Source organism: Triturus cristatus, chromosome 10 (genome assembly GCF_964204655.1).
Source record: "Triturus cristatus chromosome 10, aTriCri1.1, whole genome shotgun sequence".
NCBI classification, from domain to species: domain Eukaryota; kingdom Metazoa; phylum Chordata; class Amphibia; order Caudata; family Salamandridae; genus Triturus; species Triturus cristatus.
In genome coordinates, this window is record NC_140593.1 from 147,652,663 (window position 1) to 147,679,000 (window position 26,338).

At 50.9% G+C, this 26,338-nt stretch overlaps 1 protein-coding gene across 5 annotated transcripts in view; it reads left to right on the forward strand.

The window, feature by feature from the left end:
- Positions 1–26,338, forward strand: part of DNAJC13 (DnaJ heat shock protein family (Hsp40) member C13) — a 1,667,846-nt gene that overhangs the window by 1,590,663 nt on the left and 50,845 nt on the right. The window contains exon 57 of one of the 5 annotated variants that reach the window (XR_014970022.1): positions 22,250–22,358. The exons of the other annotated variants lie outside the window; for them this stretch is intronic. The gene's annotated coding sequence lies outside the window, so the exon portion shown is untranslated. The remainder of the gene's footprint in view (positions 1–22,249; positions 22,359–26,338) is intronic. 5 annotated transcript variants of the gene reach the window in all.

The window sequence follows — 26,338 nt, forward strand, 5'->3', positions numbered from 1 at the left end:
ACGGAGAAGGGTGCGACTTATTCTGTGGTGTAGCGCAGGGCGGCCCAGGCCCTACACCTGGAGCTCCCTGCAGCGGCCGTGAGGACTAACCTCCTCACCGAGGTGCTTCAACCACCGGTAAGCTCTTCGGAGCCTCTACTGCAGTTCAATGAGGCCCTCACCGCCATTCTGATGGGCACTTGGTCCAAGCCCTCCACAGTCTCTCCTGTGGATTGGAACGTGGCCCGGCGCCACAGCCCTGCTCCGGGCGACCCCCAGCTTTCTGTCGGTACACCCCACCCCTGAGAGTCTGGTTATCCAGGCCTCTACGTCCCAAACCGCTTTCCCGTCCACACCTCCGGATCGGGAATCCAAAAGGTTGGAGCAGTTTGGGAAGAAACTGTTTTCCTCCCTCAGTCTGGGGTTGCGGTCCATTTTGGACCGTTACATCCACTCTTTGTGGGATACGGTGGCGGACGTGCTGCCCCAGTGTCCGGAGGTCAGGACACGGCCCACCCATGCTCTTGCTGAGCGGCGGGACGCAGCACGGTACACCATTCGATGCAGACTTGACACCACAGACTCGCTGGGTAGAGCGATTGCGACAACGGTGGTGATTCGTCGCCACGCCTGGCTGAGGTCCACGAATTTTTCAGTGTATGTCCAGAGAACTCTCATGGACATGCCCTTTGATGGCCGTTGCCTTTTTGGCGACAAAGCTGATATGCGCCGGAGCGCTTTAAGGACTCCAGGGCTACGGCCAAGTCCTTGTACCTCTCGCCCAGCGCCAGCAACCTTCCGCTTTTTGCCCCTTTCGTGGACAACGAAGGGACGCCCCCACAGGTTCGTCCAGCCCCAGGCCACCAAACCAGCCTCAACGCGGACGTGGATTCCACCATGGCGGAGCAGGGGGGACAAAGAGCAGGTCAGTCCGCATCTGTTCCCGCAGCATCTGCCTCAAAGACTTCCTAGTCCGAGCTTTCAGGCCCATTCCACGCCAGTGGGAGGCAGAGTTCGCCATCACCTGCTCCACTGGCGTTCCATCACTTCGGACAGGTGGGTGCTGCAAATCGTCCGAAGGGGCTACTCCCTCCCCTTCAAGGCGACCCCTCCAGCCATGCCACCACATGTCAGGGGATCATTTTCGACTTCTGCAGGAGGAAGTTACGGCCCTCTTTGCCAAGGGTGCCATCGAGCGCGTTCCTGGCCCAGAAGTAGGTCAGGGTTGTTACTCTAACAACTTTCTGGTTCCCAAGAAGGGCAAAGGGGGCCTACGCCCTATCTTGGACCTCAGGAGCGTCAACGCCTTCCTCCGGAAGGAGAAGTTCAAGATGCTGTCTTTAGCTCAGGTTCTGGCTGCCCTAGACCCTGGAGACTGGATGGTAGTGTTGGACTTTTGCAGGACGCTTACTTCCACATCCCCGTCCTGCCGGCCCACCGGCGTTACCTGCTGTTCACGGTAGGCCAAGAGCACTTTGTTTACCGTGCTCCCCTTCGGCCTCACCAGTGCCCCTCGGGTGTCCACGAAAGTGATGGCGGTGGTCGCAGCTCATCTGCGCAGATTAGGGGTTCCAGTCTTCCCCTATCTCGACGACTGGTTGTTGAAGGCATGCTCGCCCCAAACAGTCTCCCACCTCCAGACTACGGCCGACCTCCTGCATTCGCTGGGGTTCTCCATCAACGTGCCGAAGTCACATCTGAGTCCCTCCCAGAAGCTCCTCTTCATCGGAGCGGTTCTGGACTCGGCGCAGTTTCGGGTTTATGCTCCCAAACAACGGGTTTGGGATATTCAGGCTCTGATTCCCATCTTTCAGCCTTTATCCCGAGTTTCGGTCAGGATGGCCCTACGGCTGCTGGGTCTGATGGCCTCCTGCTGGTACATCACGCCAGGTGGCGGATGCGGGCTCTGCAGTGGGACCTGAAGTTCCAGTGGGCTCAGCTTCGGGGCAACCTGTCCGACCACATCCTGATCTCGGAGGGCACTGCAAGACAGTTGCAGTTGTGACTCACGGACCGCGATTGGGTCTGCGGCAGATCCCTCTACCTACCCCAACCGGAGCACGTTGTGGTGACGGATGCGTCCCTCCTGGGATAGGGGGGGCCACATGGGAGAGGCGGAGATCAGAGGCCTCTGGTCTCCGGCGGAGTCCTGGCTCCATATCAACCTATTGGAGCTGCGGGCGATCCAGCTTGCACTGAAGGCATTCCTTCCCTCTGTCCGGGGAAGTGTAGTGCAGGTGTTCACGGACAACACCGCCGCCATGTGGTATTGCAACAAACAGGGCGGGGTGGGGTCGTGGACCCTTTGTCAGGAGGCTCTGCGCCTCTGGACATGGCTGAAACATCAGTGCATCACCCTGGTGCTTCAACACCTGGCGGGCTGTCTAAACGCCAGGGCGGACAAACTCAGCCGCTGGTGCATGATGGATCACGAATGGCGTCTGAACTCGGACGTGGCGCAAGGCCTCTTTCGGCAGTGGGGAGAGCCTTGGTTAGATCTATTTGCCACTGAAGAGAACGCGCAATGTCATCAGTTCTGTGCGTTGGAATTTCCAAGGTGGCACTCGCTCGGAGACGCTTTTCGTCGCGAGTGTATTTGTGGTCTGTTATACGTCTTTCCGCCTATACCACTTCTGCCCAGAGTGCTGAAGACGATCAGGCGCCAAGTCATCCTTGTGGCTCCGGATTGGGCACGAAGATACTGGTATCCCGAGCTACTCAGCATGGCGATCGATCCCCCGATTCGACTGCCTCTTCAGGAGGACCTTCTGTCGCAGCAGTGGGGGGACGGTCCTCCACCCGAACCTGTCCAGCCTCCACCTCCATGCGTGGAGATTGAGCGGCGGCCGTTGATGTCATTTGACTTGCCTCCTGAAGTCTGTGATGTCATTCTGGCAGCCAGGCGTCCCTCCACTAAAATGGTATACTCCTGCAGGTGGAACAAATTTGTGGCATGGTGCACAGCAAAGGCTGTGGATCCCCTTTCCGCCCCTCTTTCTGAGGTTCTCCTCTCTTCTTTCCCTGGCCCAGCAGGGCTCTGCTCTGGGCACCATCAAGGGATATCTTTCAGCTGTTTCAGCCTTCTTGAGGCTTCCTGATCAGCCTTCTCTTTTCAGGTCCCCTGTTGTCAATAGATTCTTGAAGGGCATTACTCACATGTTCTCTCATGTTCCCTTTGTAATGCCTCAGTGGGACTTTATTCTGGTGTTAACTTATCTGATGTGCGCTCCCTTTGAGGCACTTCATAACTGTCCTCTACGTCTTCTGACTCTCAAGAATGCTTTCCTGGTTGCCATCACCTCTGCCAGAAGAGTGAGTGAGCTCCAGGCTCTTTCTTCTATACCTCCTTTCTTCTCTGTTCATCCGGACAAGGTTGTTCTGAGGACTCGCCCTTCTTTACTTCCTAAGGTAGTTACTGCCTTTCATATCGGGCAGTCTGTTACCTTGCACACCTTCATCCAGCCTCCGCATCCCTCGAAGGAGGAAGAGAGGCTCCACCGTCTGGACCCAAAACGTGCGCTCTCCTTCTATCTGGACCACACCAAACAGTTCCGGTGGACGACCAACTCTTCGTTGGCTACGTGGGCGCTAAGAAGGGGCGGGCAGCGCACAAGCGGACCATCTCTCGGTGGGTCGTTTTGTGCATTAAGGCCTGTTATTCCTTGGCTAAGAAGGATCCTCCTGTGTGGCTGAGGGCCCATTCCACTCGGGCCACAGCGGCTAATACTGCCTTGGGACAGGGAGTCCCTCTGCAGGACATTTGTCAGGCAGCAACGTGGGCATCGCTGCACACGTTTGCCAAGCATTACTGCCTGGTCAGCCAAGTCCGGAGAGACGGCTTCTTTGGCCGTTCCGTTCTCCAGGACTTCCTGGTGTGATCTTGGTTCGCAGACCCACCACCGGGGTTGGTATTGGTGGGGTATCTATTCTAAGGTAAGGAATCTAACTAACGTGTTTCTTTCAGATGAACAAGTTACTTACCTTCGGTAACGATATATCGGTAAGAAATATTAGTTAGATTCCTTACTGCCCCACCTATCCTCCCCGTTCTGCGAACTGATATCTAGGGTTAGGGTCATCCCTTTCAGGGCCCTAGTTTCATGGCACCAGTGTCGGTTTCTTGCATGGCTCTGCGTTCCTGGTGCGGAAAGCTATGTACAGAACTGACAGCGCGCGAGGGCGGCGTCTAAGTGCTCCGACGTCATCCCGGCGCCGACGACGGACGCGGAGCCGCAGACGACGCCTAGCTACGCGCAGGGGTACTGCTGGCGAAAAATCTTTCCGGATCCAGCCTGACGCCTGGGGATATTCTAAGGTAAGGAATCTAACTAACTAATGTTTCTTACAGATATATCGTACCGAAGGTAAGTAACTTGTTCTGCAGCTCAATATCCTTGGTGAAACATCAACTGTTGCATGGCTAAACACTTATAAAGTTTCAGAAGCGAGAGCTATTGGCTATGCCAATGCTTGTTGATATTCTGTTGCACTCGGCCATTTCAGGTACCTCTGTGGACCGGTCTATAGCTCATAAGCTCTATCCTGCCCCTTTTCTGTCAGCCTTCTCCGCGAAACTTTGTGGTTCCGGCTGCTACAGCCACCCCCGACATCGGCGCCATGCCTTTTGTCCCTCTGGACAGGGAGCCTAAAGGTCTGGATGCTTTGGGCCGATATATATTTTCTGCTACTAGCGCCGCAATGCAGTCTTAATACAACGTGTTTTGGTACTTTTTTTCATGTTTTGTGGGATTCTTTTGCGCCTTGTAGGAAGCTGGCTTAGTATATGGTGAACAGTTATTTAAGTGAAGCACCTTGCACTAATCCAGACAACCCTTATAGTGATTTTAGTGGTCTTAGACAGCCATAGAAAGCTCTCTCAGTGGTAGCTGTGGACAGCAGCCTTCAGGCTTCGTCCAGAAGGAGTTTTAAGCAGCTTGTTTTACCCAAACTAATCATATAGTGTAGGTTAAACGGAGAAAAAAACCCACAGTGTAGTTATAAAAATAGTTATATTTATTATACACACCCACTAACACACTGGTATATCTCCTACCCTGTATATCCACACAATACACACAATTTCTGATGGATACATCTGCCTGTGGATTCGCATCACGTCACCGGAGCCATAAGATGAGCACAGCTCCTGGTCCTCCTCCACATCACCTGGTCCTCCTCCACATCACCTGGTCCTCACTTCTGCAAGGTCATTGTCAACACTTTTGAACTGTCAGACATTGATAGGCATTACTTTTCCGTGCCTCCTGGTCACTCCTGAGAGACATAGACTCTGTCCCCTCTGCTTGCTGTTTCTTCAATTATAAATTCACCCTTGGATTCCACCGTTCTTCTTCACCAGAAGCACTTTTCTCCAAGTCTTACATTGTCGACTACGGACGTTTTCTACGTCTCTTCACCCCTATGCACCTGGCTTCCCTGGTGTAGGTAACCTGGTCTCTTTCATTCAACTCGCCTCTAAGGTTGAACTGGTAATACAAGCTGCATAACACTCCTTCAAGATAAGCCTGAAGGCTGCTCTCCACAGCTACCACTTTGAGAGCTTTCTATGGTTAGCAAAGACCACTAAAATCACTATTAGGGTTGCCTGGATTAGTGCAAGGTGCATCACTTAAATAAGTGTGCACCATATACTAAGCCAGCCTCCTACAGGTTCCTTGCTCATCCTCTATGGGTTTGCTCATACGAAGCATTGTGATCCCTTGGGATTCTTTTCCAGGTTGTTTCCTCCGCTTCTTGCATGTGCACTTCCACCCCTTAGGGATTTGTCTTCCTTGTACTGGTCCACATAACGATTTCCAGTTTTGTAGATGTTGAGATCTTCACTCTCGTTTTTCCCTGGCTTGTTGACTGGGCACAAGTTGTCCTGTGCACCCGAGGTTTTTCCTTGCTTCTGGCCTTAACGCTTGTTCGGCTGTGGGCGGTGCCTCTATCTGTTTCTTCAGTTCTTTACACTTACCCTTGGTTGGTCCTTCAGTTGTGGTGGTGGACTTCCCATGCTAGTTAGGCTTACAGTAAGGCCTACTTCACTGACTAGTTGTCTCATGTATTGGCCCTGTGCACTCAACCCTTTTTTCAAGTCCTCCATCATGGTTTTTCTCCTCTCTTCTGGCAGAGTTGTCTATTCCCTTCAGTTTCTTCTCAGTTGTCTTTCAACGGCCTAGTAGTGCCGTTCAGTCAGTAGTGCTGTTTCTGTCTACTTATTTGAATTTCTGGGGTGGATGTGTGGTTTCCACCCCACCATTTCCCTTTCGAAGGGGATCTGAGGCTGGCTTCCAGCTCGTCATTGCATTGCCTTTGGCCTCTGACCACTGTTGTGGTCGCTTGCATCTACCCCTCATAGGCACATTTTGTTATTCGGTGAATGTTTCTTTAGATTTCTCGGTCTATATTTTCATGCCTATCTATTTAATATATTATGCTTTCTTTCATGGGATTCTGCATTGCATGGTCCCAGAGGGCTTCCCTCTCGTTCGCCATGTTTCTCTACCTCATGTGGTCTGTGGCTGTGATTGTGGTTTTGGTTCGCAATGCTTCTTGAGCTATTGGCTGGTGACCTCTGCATTGCTGCCTTCTTCTATGCCTCGGAGCTTTAGCCCAATAGTTTTGGCTTTTGTCCTTGGCCTCCTGCTGTGGTTTCTTGGGCCAGTTGACATTCCGGGAGGCATTGTAATGCTAGGTTTCTAAAGCGTGTTCTTCTGCTCATCTCTTCTCTCATATTGTCCTTTCCCATGTTGTGGCACAGCTGTGGATTTGATTCCATACGGGGTTCTCTCTGAGTTTTCTGGTGGTATATCTTCTTCTTTTTCCTATGCTGCTGAATGTCCTTGTTCGGGGATCCTTCTTAGAATCGGTTCGCAAACACTCCTCCAAAGATGACATTTCTTGGGTATGTATTCAAAGGTAAGGAATTTGCAGCTAGACGTCTCTATCAGATCTATAAATCTGAAAGAGACTATTAGTTATGTATTCCTTACCTTAAAATTACCCCCAAGCGTCAGACTGGATCCTGGAGAATTTTTTTTCTGCAGTACCCCTCCGCGTAGGTAGGTGGCGTTAGTCGACTCCGCGTTCGTCATTGGCGTCGTAATCGCCAGAATGACGTCGCAGTATCTACTTAGACGCCACCCCTGCACGCTGACGTCAGTTCTTTCTTTTTCCGCGCCAGCCAGCGCAGATCCGGAGAGAGCAGTACCCTAAATCTTTTTTGACTAGAGTTTTTTCGACTTTTGCCGACTTCTTTTTTCGAGTCGTTCGACTCCTGGTGCAAAGGATGTCACATCGACGGACCGGCTTCAAACCTCGTGACTCCTGTCACAAGTTGATGTCGGTCACGGACCCACATGTCGTGTGCCTCTGGTGCTTGGAGTGCGACCACGACCCGAAGTCGTGCTCCGACTGCCGTGTCATGAACCCAAAGTCTTTAAGGAAGCGTTCCCGGAAGCTTCTCTAGGCCTGGCAATCAGCTCCGCACCGCTCGAGGTCCTGGTCGAGAGGGAGGTCGCGGGACCGGTCGCGGAGTCACCACCATCACTCCTCTTCGAAGTTTTCGTCTTAGGGTAAGTCGAAGCACAAGAAGAGGGCAAAGAAGCACCGTCACTCTTCACCTTCTCCCTGTCCGTCGGCCGACGCAACGTGGGATGCAGAAGGTAGTCCAGTTCTGCCCGCGGATTCCAAGCTTCCCTCCCTTCTCGGGAGCCGGGGCGACCCCTGCCCAACTTCGTAGCTTTTACGAAGCCCTCCACTCCATCTTTGGGCAGCCTAACTCCGCCGGCACGCCTTCGGACCCCGCGGACTCTGCTGGGGGTTCTAGGCCTTATATACCTGCGGCTTCAGCTCCGGCGCCACAGGGCCCCCAGGGATCCAGGTCTGGATCCAGACCGGTCGACCTTACAAAACCTCCGGCGCCGAATCCATTAGCGACACCTCCGCCCCTTCCGGCGCTGGTTGTATCCCCAGCCGGCGTCGACCCCTGCCTCCCCCTCGACATGGACACGGAGCCTGACCGGCACCGACAGGTACTTTTGTACCTCTGTTCTATCCTGGCATTCCTTATCACCCTGAGTGGCAGCCAGAGGAGTGTGAGGAGGACTGGGAGGGGTCTATTGACCCTCTAGCAGACCAGCTGGAAGAGCCTGGCTGGAATGAGGAACTGGGTGAGGCCAGTGGTCTGGATACCTCCCCAGACATTGGTATGCTTTCTACCTCTACTGTGGCTACGGAGGAGGGAGCCTCCTACGCTGAGGTATTGCATAGGACGGCTGAGGCCTTGGGCCTTGAACTACCTACGGTGGCAGTCAGGACTAACCTCCTGACTGAGGTGCTTACACAAGCTGCAGCCTCTTCGGAGCCCCTGCTGCCGTTCAATGACGCCCTCACAGAAATCCTTCTGGGCACTTGGTCCAAGCCCAGTACAGTGGCTCCTGTGGAAAGGATGATTGCCCGACGCGTCCGCCCAGTCCAAAGGCGACCCCATTTTCTCTCCCAACACCCTACCCATGAGAGCTTGGTGGTCCAAGCCTCAACATCCAAAGACGCGTTCCCTACTGCTCCCCCAGATAGGGAATCCAAGAAGCTAGATCATCGTGGGAAGATGTTTTCTTTCCCTAGCTTAGGACTGCGGTCGGCGAACACTGCATGTCTCTTGGGCCGTTACACACACACACTGTGTGGGGCATGGTTTCCCAGGTGCTGCCACAGTACCTGGAGGAGGCCTGGGCCGTACTCTCCTATGTGGTCGTTGAAGGGAGGGATGCAGCAAAGTTCATCATTCGCTGTGGGCTGAACACCACCGACTCGCTAGGTAGGACGATTTCAACGTCGGTAGCCCTGAGACGCTATGCCTGGCTGAGGACCACTGGCTTCTCGGGCGATGTCCAATCGACTCTTTTCGACATGCCCTTTGATGGCCGTCGCTTGTTTGGCGACAAGGCAGACAATGTGCTTGAGCGCTTCTAGTACTCTAGGGCTACGGCCATATTGTTGGGCCTCTCGACCACCTCTCGCCCGTGCAATCTGCTTTTCGCCCATTTTGTGGCTACGGATGGGGTGCCCCACAGGCCTGCGCCAGTCTCTTGCTAGTGAGCAGCAGGATCCGCCATCACCTCCCCCACTGGCACAACATCACTTCGGCCAGGTGGGTTTGGCAGATACTCCGAAGGGGCTACTCCCTCCCCTTCGAATCTACCTCTCCCTCCATGCCACCTGCTTTCCATTGCATGTCGGTGGATCATCCGGCCCTTCTCCGTCAGGAAGTTGTGGCTCGCTTGGCCAAGGGAACCATTGAGCAAGTCCCTGTGCCAGAAGTAGGTCATGGCTGTTACTCCCACTACTTTCTGGTGCCCAAGAAGGACAAAGGCCTGCGTCCTATCTTAGACCTCAGGGATGTCAACCGCTTCCTCCAGAAGGACAAGTTCAGAATGTTGACATTGGCTCAGGTCTGTCTGCCCTCGACCCTGGAGTCTGGATGGTAGCGTTGGACTTCCAAGAATGCTTATTTCCACATCCCTGTCCTGCCGGCCCACAGGCGATACCTACGGTTCCTGGTAGGCCACGAGCATTTTCAGTTTACCATGCTCCCCTTTGGACTTACCAGCGCCCCTCAGGTGTTCACAAAAGTGGTGGCGGTGGTCACAACTCATCTGCGCAGATCAGGGGTTCCAGTCTTCCCCTATCTCGACGACTGGTTGTTGAAGGCGAGCTCGCCCCAGGCTGTCGTCACCCACCTCCAAACTATGGCGAACCTTCTGCATTTGCTGGGGTTCACAGTCAACGTACCGAAGTCGGAACCTGCACCATTCTCAGAAGGTCTTTTTCATCCGAGCGGTTCTGGATGCAGCGCAGTTTCTGGCCTATCCTCTGAGCAGCGAGTCTGGGATATTCAGGCTATGATACTGATGTTCCAGCCTCTATCCCGTACTTTGGTGTGGATGACCCTGAGGCTGCTTGTGGCATATGCGGGCTCTGCAGTGGGACTTGAAGTTCCAGTTGCCGCAGCATCAGGGGAATCTGTCCGATTTCGTCCAGATCTCAGCGGGGACTGCACATCAGTTGCAGTGGTGACTCACGAAACAGGATTGCGTCAACTGCAGATCCCTCTCCCTTCCCCAACCAGATTTGACAGTGGTGACAGATGTCACTCCTGGGATGGGGCGGCCATATGAGAGAGGCGGAGATCCGAGGCCTCTGGTCTCCGGCGGAGTCCAGGCTCCACATCAACCTCCTGGAGCTCCAGGCGATTCGTCCTGCGCTGAAGGCATTCCTTCTATCTGTCAAAGGGAGAGTAGTGCAGGTGTTCACAGACAACACTTCCACCATGTGGTATTGCAACAAACAGGGCTGAGTAGGGTCGTAGACCCTCTGTCAGGAGGATCTTCGTCTCTGGAAGCGGCTGGAACATCAGGGCATGTCCCTGGTGGTTGAACACCTGGCAGGTTCCCTGAAAACCAGGGCGTACGAACTCAGCCACCGGTGCTTGATGGATCACGAATGGTGTCTCCACTAAGAGGTGGTGCAAGGTCTCTTTCAGCAGTGAGGAGAGCCTTGGTTAGATCTATTCACCACCGAAGAGAACGCGCAATGTCAGCAGTTCTACACGTTGGAATTTTTAAGGCAGCACTCACTAGGCGATGCTTTTTGACGCAAGTGGAGTTCCAGTCTTCTGTATGCCTTTCCACCTATACCACTTCTGCCCAGAGTGCTGTAGATCAAGCGCGACCGGGCCCAAGTAATTCTTGTGGCTCTGGACTGGGCGCGAAGAGTCTGGTATCCCGAGCTCTTGAACATAGCCATCGATACTCCAATCAGACTGCCCCTTCGGGAGGATTTTCTGTCGCAGAAACAGAGGACGGGCCTCCAACCAAACCTGTCCAGCCTCCACCTCCTTGCGTGGAGATTGAGCGGCGACAGTTGACAGCCTTCGACCTTCCTCCTGAAGTCTGTAATATTATCTTGCCAGCCAGGCGTCCCTCTACTAAAACAGTATACGCCTGTAGATGGAACAGATTTGTGGCATGTTGCGCAGCACAGGCTATGGATACACTTTCTGCCCCCCTTTCTGAGTTTCTACTCTTCCTGCTTTCTTTGGCCAAGCAGGGCTCTGCTCTGGGCACCCTCAAGTGCTACCTTTCGGCCATTTCGGCCTTTCTTCGCCTTCCTGATCAGCCTTCTCTTTTCAAGTCCCCTATTCTAAATAGTTTTCGTAAGGGCATTACTCACCTGTTTCATCCTATTCCTTTCGTATTGCCCCAGTGGGACTTGAACCTTGTTCTGACTTACCTTATGTACGCTCCCTTCGAGCCGCTACATAATTGTCCTCTCAGACTCTTGACCTTAAAGACTGCTTTTCTGGTTGCCATCACCTCTGCTCGCAGGGTGAGTGAGCTTCAGGCTCTTTCTTCTAAGCCTCCTTTCCTTGCTGTTCATCCGGACAAGGTTGTCCTTCGAACTTGACCTTCTTTTCTTCCCAAATTTGTTACCTCTTTCCAGGTAGGACAGACCATCACTTTGCCCACCTTCTTCTCACCCCCGCATCCTTCTAAAGAGGAGAGGCTCCACCATCTGGATCTAAAACGTGCGCTTTCATTTTATCTGGATCGCACAAAATAATACTGGGTGGATGATCGGCTCTTTGTTAAGAAAGGTAGGGCCATGCAAAAACTAACCATCTCTCGATGGTTCGTTCTTTGCATTACAATTTGTTATTCCTTGGCAAAAAAGGAACCTCCAGCAGGGTTGCGAGCCCATTCCACCAGGGCAACCACAGCCACTACTGCTTTGGGACGTGGAGTCCCCCTTCATGACATCTGCCAATCAGCTATGTGGGCTTCATTGCACACGTTCACTAAACATTACTGCCTGGACAACCAAGTCCGGAGAGACTTCTACTTTGGCCGCTCCGTTCTTCAGGACTTCCTGGTGTGAACTTGGTTCGCAAACCCACCTCTGGGGTTGGTATTGCTCGGGCATCTATTCTAAGGTAAGGAATCCATAACTAATAGTCTCTTTCAGATGAACAAGTTACTTACTTTCGGTAACAATATATCTGTAAGAGACATATATTAGTTATGGATTCCTTACCGCTCCACCCAACATCCCCGTTCTGCGAACTGACTTCTAGATTAAGGGACTCCCTTTCAGGGCCCTAATTTTGTGCATCAGTGTCTTGCATGGCTCTGCGCTTCTGGCGTGTAATGTCGTGTAAAGTACTGACGTCAGCGCACAGGGGGCGGCGTTAGTAGATACTGCGACGTCATTCCGGCGATCACAAGGCCAACGACGAACGCTTAGTCGACCGACGCCACCTATTGACGCGCAGGGGTACTGCTGAAGAAAAATTCTCCGGATCCAGTCTGACGCCTGGGGGTAAGGCTAAGGTAAGGAATCCAAAACTAATATAAGTCTCTTACAGATATATCGTTACCAAAGGTAAGTAACTTGTTTGTTACTTACCTTTAGTAGTGCCTTATCTGGTAGAGACTAGATCTAGCCGTAGATTCCTTACCGATTCACCCATCTTCCCCGCTCTGCAAGCTGATTCTCCCCTTCTTCCGGATCCCTTCTTTGCACACGTGTGTTTTTTGTTACAAAAAAACCCCCAAAAAACATACAGAAGGGAAAAGAAGTACATTATTCATATAAGCGTTTTTCAAAAAGGTGGCTCTCTTTATCAGTTTCTATGTGTGGCTCGTCATTTTAGCGCAGAAAGTAGTCGCGGAAGAAACTTACGTTAGGGGAGGGCTTATAAGGTCTCTGACGACGTCACATCTGGTGGACAACGTTATACGGAGTCGCCCGGGGCCCTCAACCGACGAGCAGAGGTACGGCTGTAGAAAAAGTTCCGATTCCAGTCTGGCACACGGGGATAATTTTATGGTAAGGAATCTGTGGCTAGATCTAGTCTCTGTAGGAGGCTAGCTCAGTATATAGTGTCCACCTATGGTGAGTCACTGTGCACTTAGTCCAGGTGAACCTTAGTGATAGTGTTTAGGTCCCTGAAAACCAGAGCTCTCAAAGGGTAGCTGTGAAGAGCAGCTAAGGCTTATTTGGGAGGGTGTAAAGCAAGTGCATTTGCCACTATAGTCAGCCAGTAATCTTTTCACACAAAGAACCACACCAGCTGAGTATAAAAATACTTTGTTATTTATTAGTACACACTAGACACTAACTTGGTATATCTCCTACCCGGAGATACAACTACTTACAAGAAATATTTTAAAAATAGCAAGTAGCATAGAAAAACACACAGGGCCCAACCAGGGGGGGGCAAACCATATACTGAAATAGTAGAATATTCGGTAAGTATCAAAACGGGACTAGTAGCCAAGGATGGGGGATCCCAGGGGAAACACGAAACCAACCACGGTGAGTAGCCAGGAACCCCAAGGCATCCAGGTGCAGAGTGCTTACACCGGGTCAAACGTCCATAGAATAACACAGGGTAAGTTGCGGTTGGAATTTTACAGTTCTAGAACCCTTTCCAAAGGACCCTGAAGGAACCCCTTCGATCAAGGAAGGTTGGAGAGCCATCCCACCTGTGGATACCCCAGGAACCAGGATGCCTACACCATGGAGTCCAGGTTCCAAGGGATGAAGTGGTGTCGGAACCGCCCGCAGACGCTAATGGAAGTTCGTGGAAGATCAGAAGCTACAGCGTCTCGTGAACCAGGCCTGTGGAACCAGGACGTGGAATCCAGATAAGAAGAACCTGAAAACAGAGGGGACAGAGTCCAAACCACCTGGACGTGATCAGAAGGCACAGTAGCACACTACCAGCCATTGTCTTTCGTTCTTGCTGTAGCACAGTCTGGATAAAACAGCAGTGTAGAGCCCATTCAACAATGGAGCAACACAGGAGCCTTCCACGAGCTGTCCTATGCCAGTCAACAAGTGCAGGAGAGTCAGTGGCCGGCAGGGCCACCAACAAGCCTTGGCAGACTCAAACAATGAATTGTGGGTGAAGGTGTTGTGTTGCAGACCAGCAAGGTCTGTGGGACTAACCCGGCATGGGTAAGTCAGGGCTGGCCGTCAGCATGCAGGAGAGCCAGCAGGAATCGATGGAGCCCCCTTGAGGACCCTGTAGCAGCAGGCAAAGTGAGTCGCAGGGAAGACTCAGCAGCACACAGGAGATGAAGGCCCACAATGCAAAGGATGCAGGCAGGACGTCATTTTTGAGCTGTGTAATGTTGGAGGCTGGGGCTTCTTGGAGCGTGAAGATCTTTTGTGAAGAGAGGCAACAAGCCTTGACAGCGGCAAACAGACACAGTTCACAGGAAGGCAGTTATCGGCTGGAGAGATTACAGTCACCCCACTTGCAGGGAAGACTGGTCAGGCCTCTGAAGAACCAACAAACCACCACCTGTGTTGCAGAGCCAGGGGATGTCCGTGTGACAACAGGATCAGCAAACCTGTTGTCGTCATAGAGGTACCTGCAGATGCAGGGAAATGATTCCTTCTGGCTGGGATGCAGGCTGAGTCCTTGGTGACTCGAAGGATGCACGGCCACGGTGTTGCAGAACTTGAAGTAGCACAGGGACGGAGAGGCAGCAGGAGTCTTCCCACCAAAGCAGTCTTGTCTTTGGTATTGGCTCAAAGAACAGCAGAGTTCCAGTGCCCACCAACAGAAGAATCTTTGGACAGACTTCAGACAACAGGCAGTTAGATTTTGAAGTTGTTGTCGGGATGAATCTAAGGACCTATCCTCAGGGGAGCCATTAAGTAACCCTAAAAATGGGAAGGGCCTCTTCGCTGGTGATCCGCCTATCAGAGGGGGTCAGGAACACTACTCAGCTGGCCTAGACAGTCAGATGCTCCCAAGAGCCAAGATTTAACATGGCAGAATCAAGTGGCCACCTGGAGGAGCTCTGCGTACCTTCCTATGGAGGAGCTGGACAGGAGGGTGGACACTACCCTCTCCTTTGTGTAGTTTTGCGCCAGAGCGGCAATCAAGGTCTTCTAAACTGGGCAAAACTGTTTTATGCAAAGAGGACACCAAATGTGCCCTTCAATGCAGTCTGGTGGGGCTCGGAAGCGCCCCTGCCCTACCTAATCCTAAAGGAGAGATGGTCACACCTCTCCTTTGTTGGAAATCCTTTGTTTAGCTTCCCCTGCCCGAGTTAAGCTCAACATCAAGGGGGCAGAACACTGTCTAGGGTAAGCTGCAACACAGGCTGGTAGTCAGACCCTGTATGGCTACACAATTAGGTATTGGGAGGGTCCTCTAAGGAGCCCCCAGTACATGGTATCATGCTACTAACACTGAAATCGGTGTAGTTGCATGATTCGAACAGGTTTGATACCAAAAATGTCCAAGTTCGGGAAGTCATTATGTAGTTGGACATTTCGACTTGTCAGTGTTCATTACATACCTTATAATGGCTGTCCCGCACTTGCAAAACCCAGAGAATGGTTGTCCTATATAGGTTGGAAGTGCAGTGACAGGATATAAGGGAAACTTTCTATCCAAAGTGAAAGGTGCAAGCACTATTTCACGCAGACTGAAATGGCAGCTCTGCAGACCCCGTTTGCATGGGCTCCCATGGGTGGCATAATACATGCTGCAGCCCATGGGAGACCCCTGGCTTGCCAATGCCTTGGGTACATCAGTACCATATACTAGGGGCTTACAATGATACCCCAGTATGCCAATTGTGGTGTATAAGAGGTACTTACCATGGAATTTAGAGGAGAGAGCACTGCCACTGGAGTCCTGGTTAGCAGGATCTCAGTGAACTACAGTCAAAACACACACCAGGCAAAAAGTGGGGAGTCTCAATGCCAGAAAGATCCTACTTTCCTATAGTCTACCAGATGAGGCGTTTCCAAAGGTAGGTAACTTAATCTGATAGAGACTTCTAGCTGCAGATTCCTTACCTCTGAATTTTCAAAGCGTCAGGCTGGATTCGGAAACTTTTGCTGAGCAATACCCCTTGCTTGCGACGTCGGATGGCTCCATTTGGCTCTGCGTGAAGTTGTCTGCGTCGGTTATGACATTGCGGTGCCTACATAGGCACCAACCAGGCGTGCGGACGCCAGTTAAGCGCCGATCCGGGAAGAGCTACCCCTCTGCTGCTTTTTGGCAGGCTTTTTCTCGAATTTGGTATTTGACATTGTGTGCGAGGGATGTCTTCGAGGAAGACAGGTTTCAAACCATGCAGGACTTGTTCCCGCATGATGTCGGTCACCAATCCCCACTGTGTATGTCTGTGGTGTCTTAAACGCAACCACGATACGAGGTCGTGTTCAGACTGTCATGCGATGGCCCTGAAGACATTGAGGGAGCGAGCGATGAAGTTGCTTGCTGCCCACCAGTCGACACCATCAAGCGAGACTCCGAGGAGGTCACAGCCCTGTTCGAAGAAGAGTAGGTCGCTGGACCGCTCACAAAGCCCTAAGTCCTCCTCCTTCCATTCGAGGTCCTCTGGACACTCGGGGAAGAGGCAAAAAAAGAAGAAGACCAAGCGTACTTCGACTTCACCTCAACTGGTGTCCGTCGTTGAGAAAGGTAAGGAGCACCGACGCTCTAGGCACTGTTCTGCGGAGCCGGAGCCGACTTCGCACCTTCCATCCTCTCCGGGAGTGACTTCCGCTCAAATAGAAGAGTTTTACGAGCCCATGCGCCTCGTATTTGAGCAAAACTACCCCGCTGGTGAGCCCTCAGGCCCGGTGGCATTGGATGGGGTCCCAACGGCTTCGACGCAGTCGGCTCAGGCCACAGCGCCGGTGGGGCCCTCAGGGATCGGATCCCAGATCCGGGTCGACGCTGGTCGTGCCAACGCGACCTTCCCCGGCGTTGAACCAGAAGTCAGTGCCGACAACGTCGCTGATGCCTGTCGGTAGCACAAGCCCCATCCTCATTCCTGAAGAAATGTAGCCGGAACGGTGTAGAGCGACGCCGATTCCGATGTTGACAAAACCCAGGGGTTCTATGTTGTCGCCTGAGGTTTTTGTGGATGTTCTGGGCTCAGGAGAGGAATGGGAGGAGTCTGGAGACCCTCTTGAGAACCAGGATGTCTTTGCGGAGATAATGGACTAGTATGGGGAACTTGGGGAAGCCAGTGGTCTGGATACTTCCCCAGATACTGCTTGCTCTCTCTGTCTACAGTGGCTACGGGGGAGGGGGCGTCCTATGCCATAGTGGTTAAGAGGTCCTCGGACTGGAGCTGCCTTCAGTGCAGGTCAGGACTAATCTCCTGACCGAAGTGCTTCAACCTGGGGCTTCCACTTCTGAACCCCTATTGCCCTTTAAAGAGGCACTTACGGACGTCCTTTTAGAAACATGTTCCAAGCCTAGCACAGGGGCTCTTGTGAATAGGACGATTGCACGCCGCTATCGCCCAGCTCCGGGCAACCCAAAGTTCCTCTGCCAAAACCCCAACCCAGAAAGTTTTGTGGTGCAAGCCTCTACGTCCCAAGGCGCATTCCCTTCCGCCCCTCCGGATAGGGACTCCAAGAGACTGGACTCCAGTATGGCATTGCGGTAGGTGAATATTGTGTGCTTATTGGGCTGTTTCTCCCACTCCCTTTGAGAGACAGTTGCGCAGGTGCCGCCACCAGTCTGGGAGGCGGCTCAGGCTGTGCTCTCCCAAGCTGTCAAGGACGGTAAAGATGCAGCAAAATTCACTATACGGTGTGGTTTAGATACGACTGATTCGCTGGGCAGGTCGATTTCAACAACGATGGCCTTGAGACACCACGACTGGCTTCATACAACTGGCTTCTCTGGGGATGTCCAAGCCAACTTGATGGACATGCCCTTTGATGAGACCCGCCTTTTTGGGGAAAAGGCAGACTCGGCCCTGGGCAGATTCAAGGACTCTCAAGCTACGGCCACATTCTTGCACCTCTCCTCCACTCCTCATGGCTAGTCTTCCTTTTGCCCCTTTCGTGGCAACGGAAGGGGTTTCCAGCTGCGTCAGCCCTATCCTAGCCACCGTCTCGCTCAGACTATCCAAGCCGTGCGTGGACGTGGTACAGTCCGTCCTCGGAATGAGGCCAGAAGTAGTCTACCACACTGCCCCCAGCAGCCGCCACCTCCTAGCACTCCTAAGCTGATTCTGCAGGACCACACTACTCCAGTGAGTGGGAGAATTCGTCATCATCTTCCCAGCTGGAGATTTATAACAACAGACAAGTGGATCTTGCAAATCGTCCAGGAGGGCTGTTCTCTTCCTTTCTTTTTCTTCTACTATTATGCCAAGTCAGGAAAGGCTAGCAGAGGATCATTTAAAGCTGCTCCAAGAGGAAGTTACAGCTCTTTTGGCCCAACGAGCTATAGAAAGGGTTCCAGTTTCAGAAGTAGGCAGTGGCTGTTATTCCCGCTACTTTCGGATTCCGAAGAAGAACAAGGGGCTAAGGCCCATTTTGGATCTTCGGACTGTCCATCTCTTCCTCAAAAAGGAGAAATTCAAAATGCTCACTTTGGCTCAGGTCTTGTCGGCACTAGACCAAAGGGGCTGGATGGTAGCGTTGGACCTGCAGGATGTGTATTTTCACATTCCCATCCTGCCGAGCCACAGGCGTTACCTGCGGTTCATGGTAGGCCACAAGCACTTTCAGTTTACCGTGCTCTCTTACCACTGCACCTCTGGTGTTCACCAAGGTGATGGCGGTGGTTGCAGCTCATCTGCTCAGGTTAGGGGTGTCAGTCTTTCCCTACCTCGATGACTGGCTGTTGAAGGCAGCTTCGCCCCAGGCAGTTGTCTCCATCTTCAGACTTTGGTGAACCTTCTGCATTCGCTGGGGTTCTCTTTAAACGTGTCGAAATCACACCTGACTCCTTCTCAGATGCTCCCTTTCATCGGAGCGGTTCTGGACACTGTGCAGTTTTGATCTTATCCAACCGCTATGATTCTGATATTTCCGCCTCTATCCTGGATTTCGGTGAGACTGACTATGAGGTTGTTGGGAGTCATGGCCTCATGCATCCTGTTGGTAAGACACGCAAGGTGGCGTATGCGGGCTCTGCAGTGGGACTTGAAGTTCCAATGGGCACAGCATCAGGGAAAGCTCACCAATGTGGTTCAGATCTCGGAAGGAACTGCGAAGAATATGCAGTGATCGTTAACGAACCGAGATTGGGTCTATGGCAGACCTCTCTCCCTTCCCCAACCAGATTTCACAGTTGTGACTGATGCGTCACTTATGGGATGGGGCGGCCACATGGAAGAGGTGGAGATCTGGGGATCACTGGTCTCTGGTCGAGACTGGGCTCAACATAAACTTGTTGGGGCTCTGAGCGATTCAGTTGGCATTGAAAGCATTTCTTCTCTCTCTCAAAGGGAAGCTAGTGAAGGTGTTCACAGACAACACCACTGCCATGTGGTACTGCAACAAGCATGGCGGGGTGAGGTCGTGGACCCTATGTAGAGAGGCCCTGCTTCTCTTGACATGGCTGGAACAGCAGGGCATATCGCTGGTGGTTCAATACCTGGCAAGTTCTCTGAACGCCAGGGCAGACAATCTCAACCGTCGATGCCTTCTGGATCACAAATGGCATCTCCAGTCAGAGATTTCTGAAAGGGCTGGGCCGTTCATTTCCACCTACGCCCTTTGTTATGCCACAATGGGACCTTAATTTGGTCCTCACTTACCTGATGTGCGCACCTTTCAAGCCTTTGCACAATTGTCCCCTCCGGCTGTTGACCATCAAAACAGCCTTATTAGTGGCGATTACATCGGCCCAGAGGGTGAGTGAATTGCAGGTGTTATCAAGCTTGCCTCCTTATCTTATGTCCTTCCCGGACAAGGTGGTGCTTCGCACCAGGGCATCATTCTTACCAAAGGTTGTGACCCCATTTCATCTGGGTCAGTCCATTACTTTGCCAACCTTCTTTGCTCCCCCACATCCCTCTAAGGAAGAGGAGCGTCTCCACCGACTGAACCCAAAAAGAGCGTTGTCGTTCTACCTTGACCGCACAAAAGAGTTCCGGGTGGATTACCAACTCTTTGTGGGGTATGTGGGAGTGAAGAAGGGAAGGGCAGTGCAGAAAAGGACCATCTCTTGCTGGGCCATTCTCTGCATTAAAATCTGTTATGGCTTGGCCCCCTGAGGGATTAAGGGCCCACTCCACCAGGGGAAAAGCTGCGACTAGGGCCTTGGCTTGGGGTGTCCCAGTCCAAGACATCTGTCAGGCAAAAACGTGGGCATCATTGCACACGTTCGCAAAACATTATTTCCTTGATGGTCAAGTGTGCAGGGACAGGCAAGACTTCATAGTCTAGTTCATGAGTCCGCAACCCACCGCCGGGATGGTATGGCTTCGGATATCTGATTAAAAGGTAAGGAATCTGCAGCCAGAAGTCTCTTTCAGATGAACAAGATGAACACAGGATTAAGAAAACACTGACTTCAGTTTGGTCTAATGTAAAGCGATAAAAAAATCCATTATTCTATGTCCTTTCCTGTGAGAGAGTACGCTATTGTGTTCAGTTTCTCCCGTGACCGTGTTATCTGAAAACCAGAAGGCAGTGTTTTCATAATCTGATATTAGGGGATAACAACACTGTAGCTATAAGTTCACTTGAAGGATGACTTAATAATATATGACCAACCAGGTCAGAGAAATTGAGTCAAATGGTTAACCACCTCTGCAGATCCTTCGCCCTGAAGAAGTCACGGGGTAATCCACCTATCGACGAAACACGTGTTGGCTGGGTGTAGAGAATTAAGACAAAGAACTGAAAATAAAGAATGGCTCTTTCTTGTACAACTACTGAAATGATAATGTTTTGTTGATATATGCATCTGCTAAGGTTTGTTTTCTATCTTGGGAAATGGTCTTAGGGTCAAAGTTTGGAAGGTTTTGGGTGATTCCCCTCCCCTAGAGCACCGCAAGTAATTGTAGCATATGGCATAATAGCTATATGTAAATTTATGAGCGCCAGGAATAACCAAGTTCAACTTGTCCTTTAATATCCATTGCTATGACAGTAAAGTGAGACTGGAGTGCTCTCTCTCTTCACCAGAAAACCAGAAGCAGCATCTGTTCTTCAGTAATATACTACTCTTTCTGAGGTATGTAGGTTGACCACTTAGGCTACTACACCTACGTTTAACCTAATTCCTGCACTATGCAGTTTTCAGTCTTTCTTATGTTATTCATTTGCCTCATGTTTGACTTCTTCCCAGTATTCTTCCCTTCTTAATACATAGCCAATAGTTGGAAATGGGCAGGAGCCAGACATACAAGTGGTACCTCAGGCACTCGTGTTTAAGTGACTCCCTTCCCACCATCCCTAATACTAGTCAGTTACAATAGAACTTTGGGGCAGGAAGGCACCAGAATATGTGGAGGTAGGTGTAGGGCAAAGGTGTAAGGGAGTTGCTCCATGTTTTCTGGTCTAAGATTCAAGTTTTTATAATGCCACAAGATTTCCAGTACTTGGAAATGGAAGGAAATCTGTGTCTGAGCGATCCTAAGGTTCCAGATGTTGATAGATTTTGTTTCATATGCAACACTAAATAAGGAGGTGATATAAAAATTGGCACATTATAGACATTACACTGTGAGCAGTCATGCTAATAAATAATTTAGAAATAATGTTGTGGTGTCCCAAGCTTTTGTGTAAAATAGCCACACTACAAAGAAATAAGAAATTGCTATTTATAAATACCTCTTCACCAAAAGGGCACCATGTTTTCCAGTATAAATCTCTGTTTACTCTTCTTTCCTTTCTATTTTTTCCTGCATGAAACCCCAGTTAAACATTTTACGGGAATAAATAAATAACTAGTTCTGTATATTTTGTCCAGCCAATAGAATATGCAACCTGATGCATGCCTATTTTGCTGAATCGATCCCTGATGATTTAGTTGTACATTTTGAAATTATTATTGGCTTGCAGAACCTCCAGTCCTGGCAATATTTTTTTTAATTCGGGTTAAATGTAATTTACGTTTTAGAAAAATAATGTTAAAAAGTTCTCTCATAACTATGGCACTTTTATCAGGCTAATACATTTGTGTTGTTCTAATCTAAGTATTAATATAACTAGATGCCATATTCGTTTTTAAGCATTTAAAACAAAGAAAATAGTTTTGGATTGGCAAAAAGAGCCTTAGCCTTTCTTAAAAAAAACAAATCTGTGCCATATACTGGAGGATTTGCTAAAGTAGCATTTTCAAGCAAATGTCACTGTGAGGATACCCTCACCCTCTGCCTGTCAAGATTATACCTTTGTCTGTCCTCTGCCTCTAACTGCTTTGCTGTCTGCATTTCCCTTGCTTCTTTATATTTCTATTTTTCCCCCCCAGGTGTCTCTCCTTCCTTTCTAGCTGGCAGCAGTCCCCTTCATCTCAGAAGCGGGCTCTAACTCTGCTCTGCCAGGCAGCTTGCTTACCTCTGTGTAGCTCTCTCAAGAAGGTACATATCACTTTTGCTGAATGCTTGTGGCACCCGCTATTTCACTTCTGCTCCTACGCGCAAATGTTCTTTTCACTCACTTGCTTTTCTTCTGAAACTGAAAATAGCAGTATGTGTTTCAAGATTAAAGTTTGAGAACTAAGTAGTTACTTCCATGAATGTCATGCCAAATATGATCCAATAGCCCCTCGTCCATCATGGTCTGTCTGCAAGAGGGTATGTGCAAAAACCCTAAATTAACCTTAATGTGTACAATGTAGGTTTTATAAAATGTATTATGTTGTTTGTAAAGGCTTACATTTCCGCTTAATATTAGAAAATTCAAACATTTCTGTTTCAAAGTGGGCATTCTCTATTGTGGGTAAAACAGCAGTGCTTTTGAAGACCTCTTATCACCGGTAATGTGAGTGGTTAACTAACATGAAAATACACCATTTTCTCTTAGTTTTATTCTATATTGCCAAAGAAAAATGCTTTACCCCTTGATGTATTAGTAGGAAGAAAATCGATTATGGAATGCAAATCGATTGCCTACTATGAGAACACTCCCCCTTTCCCACAATATGTTGAAGTATCCCTAAGCAGTAGATTGAATTCAGAAATCTGTATCCCAGTAACTAGATGTGATTCAGTGTCCAATTAGTGGTGCTCACTTAGCTTGTTTGTACAATGTTCATGTCTATGCTCAGGTTATCTGATAGAGACATCTAGCCGCAGATTCCTTACCTTTGAATTTACCATACATCAGACTGGATCGGAAAGATTTTCTTCGAGCAATACCCCTGCGCACCGGTCATCGGCTCCGCGTGGCGTCGTCTGCATCGTCTACATGGTAGTGATGTCCGCATCACTTATATCAGCTCCAACTCGCCGCACCGATGTCAGTTCTTTTCTTTCTACGCCAGCCAGTGCAGATCTGTGAAGAGAGCTACCCTCTGTCACTTTTTGACAGGCTTTTTTAATGTTTTGTCGACCCCTTTTTGGTGTGTAGGCTTTTTTCCACCTTGTCTAAAAAAGACTTCTGGTTTCAAACCGTGCGGTGCGCGTCACTGTGCCATGTCGGTGACGGACCCACACCTAGTTTTCCTCTGGTGCCTGGAGTGTGACCATGACTCAAAGTCGTGCTCCGACTGCTGGGCCATGGCTCCAAAAGCTTTGAGGGAGCAGTCCCTAAAGTTGCTTGCGACCCTGCGCTCAGCACCACGTCGCACTCCTCTGAGGTCTCGTTCACCGTCCCGGTCAAGTGAAAGGTCCGGGGACCGCTCTAGGACTCCCTAGTCCTCGTCCCCCCACTCAGTCATCGTGTAGGTCAGGTAAGAAGTATAAAAAACATAAGTAGTCAAAGGGTTCTTCGACCTCTTCCTGTCCGTCAGCCACCGCGACGGAGCAACGTCAGAGTTCTAGGCCTCGTTTTTTCTTAACCTGCACCTGGGTCAGCTCTGGGCTGCCCCACCTGTTCTTGAGCCGGAGCAACCTCCACCCAGCTTAAAGAATTTTATGACACCAAGTGCCTCATATCTGGGCGGTCTTACCCTGCCGGCGTGCCTTCGGGCCCTGAGGGGACTTCATGGGGTTCTGCGCTGGCGGCTCCGTCCCTGGCACTAATGTCCCCCCATGGATACATCGTGCCATTGCAACTGTTCCCGGTGCCAGCACAGAAGCACCCGGCGCTGCTGGTTCCCCCAGGCGGTGCCAGCCCCATTCTGATGTCCGAAGACACAGAGCCAGTACTGCATAAACTAACGCCAATACCAACCCCGATAAAACCTCAGGGTCCTAGGTCATTACCTGGGATCTCTTCTGAAAGACTAGGGGTGGAAGAAGATTGGGAGGGGTCGCTTTAGACCCTTTAGAAGATCAGCCTTATCATGACATGGACCGGTGTGAGGAGTTTGGGTAAAGAATGTGGACTGGACACTTCTCCAGATACTGGCATGCTTTCTCCCCCTACCGTGGCCACTGAGTAGGGAGCTTGATTTGCTATGGTGGTGCGAAGGATGGCTGAGGTCCTGGACCTTCAGTTCCCTTAGGTGGCAGTCAAAACTAATATCTTGACGGATGTCTTGCAGACAGGTGTCTCCTTTTCGGAACCCTTGCTACCTTTCAATGAGACCCTTACAGATGTCCTACTGGGTACCTGGTCGAAACCAAGCACAGGGGCTCCTGCGAACAGGATAATTGTCTGCTGCCCTGAGAAACCCAACCTTCCTCACCATCCACCCGACCCCAGAGAGCTTGGTGGCCCAAGCCTCTACTTTCCATGCACCCAAACAGGGAATCCAAGAGGCTGGAAAGTTGGGGTCGTAAAATGTGTTCTTCCCTCATCCTTGCATTGTGATTGGTGAACATTGCATGCTTATTGGGCCGTTATTTCACCTCCCTGTGGGAAAAGGTTGCGTAAGTGCTGCCACAGATCCCGGAGAAGGCCCGGGTCATCCTATCCCAAGAGGTATCAGATGGTGGAGATACAGCAAAGTTCGCCATCTGTTGTGGTCACGACACAGCCGACTCACTGGGCAGAGCAATTTCATTGAAGGTGGCTGTTCGCCACTCCTGGTTGAGGACTTATAGCTTTTCTGGGGATGTACAGGCCTCTCTCATGGAGACATGGCGCTGGAGCGCTTTAAGGACTCACAGGCTACAGCCAAGTCCATGGGCTCTCAGTGGCTACTCGTCCCCAGTCTGCCTTTCACCACTTTCGTGACTACGGAAGTGGCTTTCAGCCGTCCCAGCCCTATCCCATCCTCAGAAAAGCACAGGTTCAGCAACTTCATCACAACCGAGGGCGCAGCTCGCTCTGACCTAGTTGGTCAGACGGCCAAAGAAAAGGTCAGTCCACCACCCCTTCAGCCTCAGCCTCCAAACTCTTCTAAGCTTGCCTTTCAAGATCATGGGCGGCCAGTTACTGGCATGATCCACCATCACCTACACCACTGGCTTGTCACATCGGACAGGTGGATTCTCCAAATAGTCCAAAGGGGCTACTCCCTCTCCTTTGAGACTAACCCTCCCTCCATGTCTCCATTTCACGACCGGCTGAAGGAGAATCATTTCATTTTGCTTCAAGAGGAAATCCTGACTCTCTTGGCCAAGGGAGCCATAGAGAGGGTTCCGGCACCAGAAGTAGACTGTGGTTGCTATTCCTGCAACTTTCTGGTCTTGAAAAAAGGACAAGGCCCTTTGTCCTATCCTAGATCTATGAGCCCTCAACTACTTCCTCAAAAAGAAAAAGTTCAAGATGTTCACATTGGCTCAGGTCCTGTCTGCCCTGGACCCAGGAGACTGGATGGTAGCGTTGGACTTGCAGGACGCCTATTTCCATAGTCCCATCCTGCCTGCTCATCTGCGCTAACTGCGGTGTACGGTAGGCCGCGAACATTTTCAGATCACCCTGCTCCCCTTTAGCCTTACCAGCGCCCCTCAGATGTTCACCAAGTTCATTGGCTGTGGTTTCAGCTCAGCTGCGCAAATCAGGGGTGTCAGTCTCAAAGACTGACTGTTGATGGCCAGCTTGTTTCTCCCACCTCCAGACCATGGCGGACCTTCTGTATTTGCTAGGGATAACTATCAAAGTGCCAAAGTCACATCTGACACCCTCTCAGACACTCCCTTTCATCTGACCTTTCTGGACACAGTGCAGTTTCGGCCTTATCCTCCCGAGTGGCGAGTCCAGGATATTCAGGCTATGATACTGATGTTTCAGCCTCCATCCTGGATTTTGGTGAGAATGAATGAGGTTGCTGGTCCTCAAGGCCTCTTGCATCCTGCTAGAGACACATGCCAGATGGGCATATGTGGGCTCTGCAGTGAAACCTGAAGTTCCAATGGGTGCATTATCAGGGGAATCTCTCCGACATGGTCCAGATCTAGGAGGGATTCAAGGAAGAGGAGCGACTTCACTGCCTGCACCCAAAAAAGTTCCTGGTGGACGACCAACTCTTCTTGGGATGTGTCAGAACGAAGAAAAGACAGGCCATGCA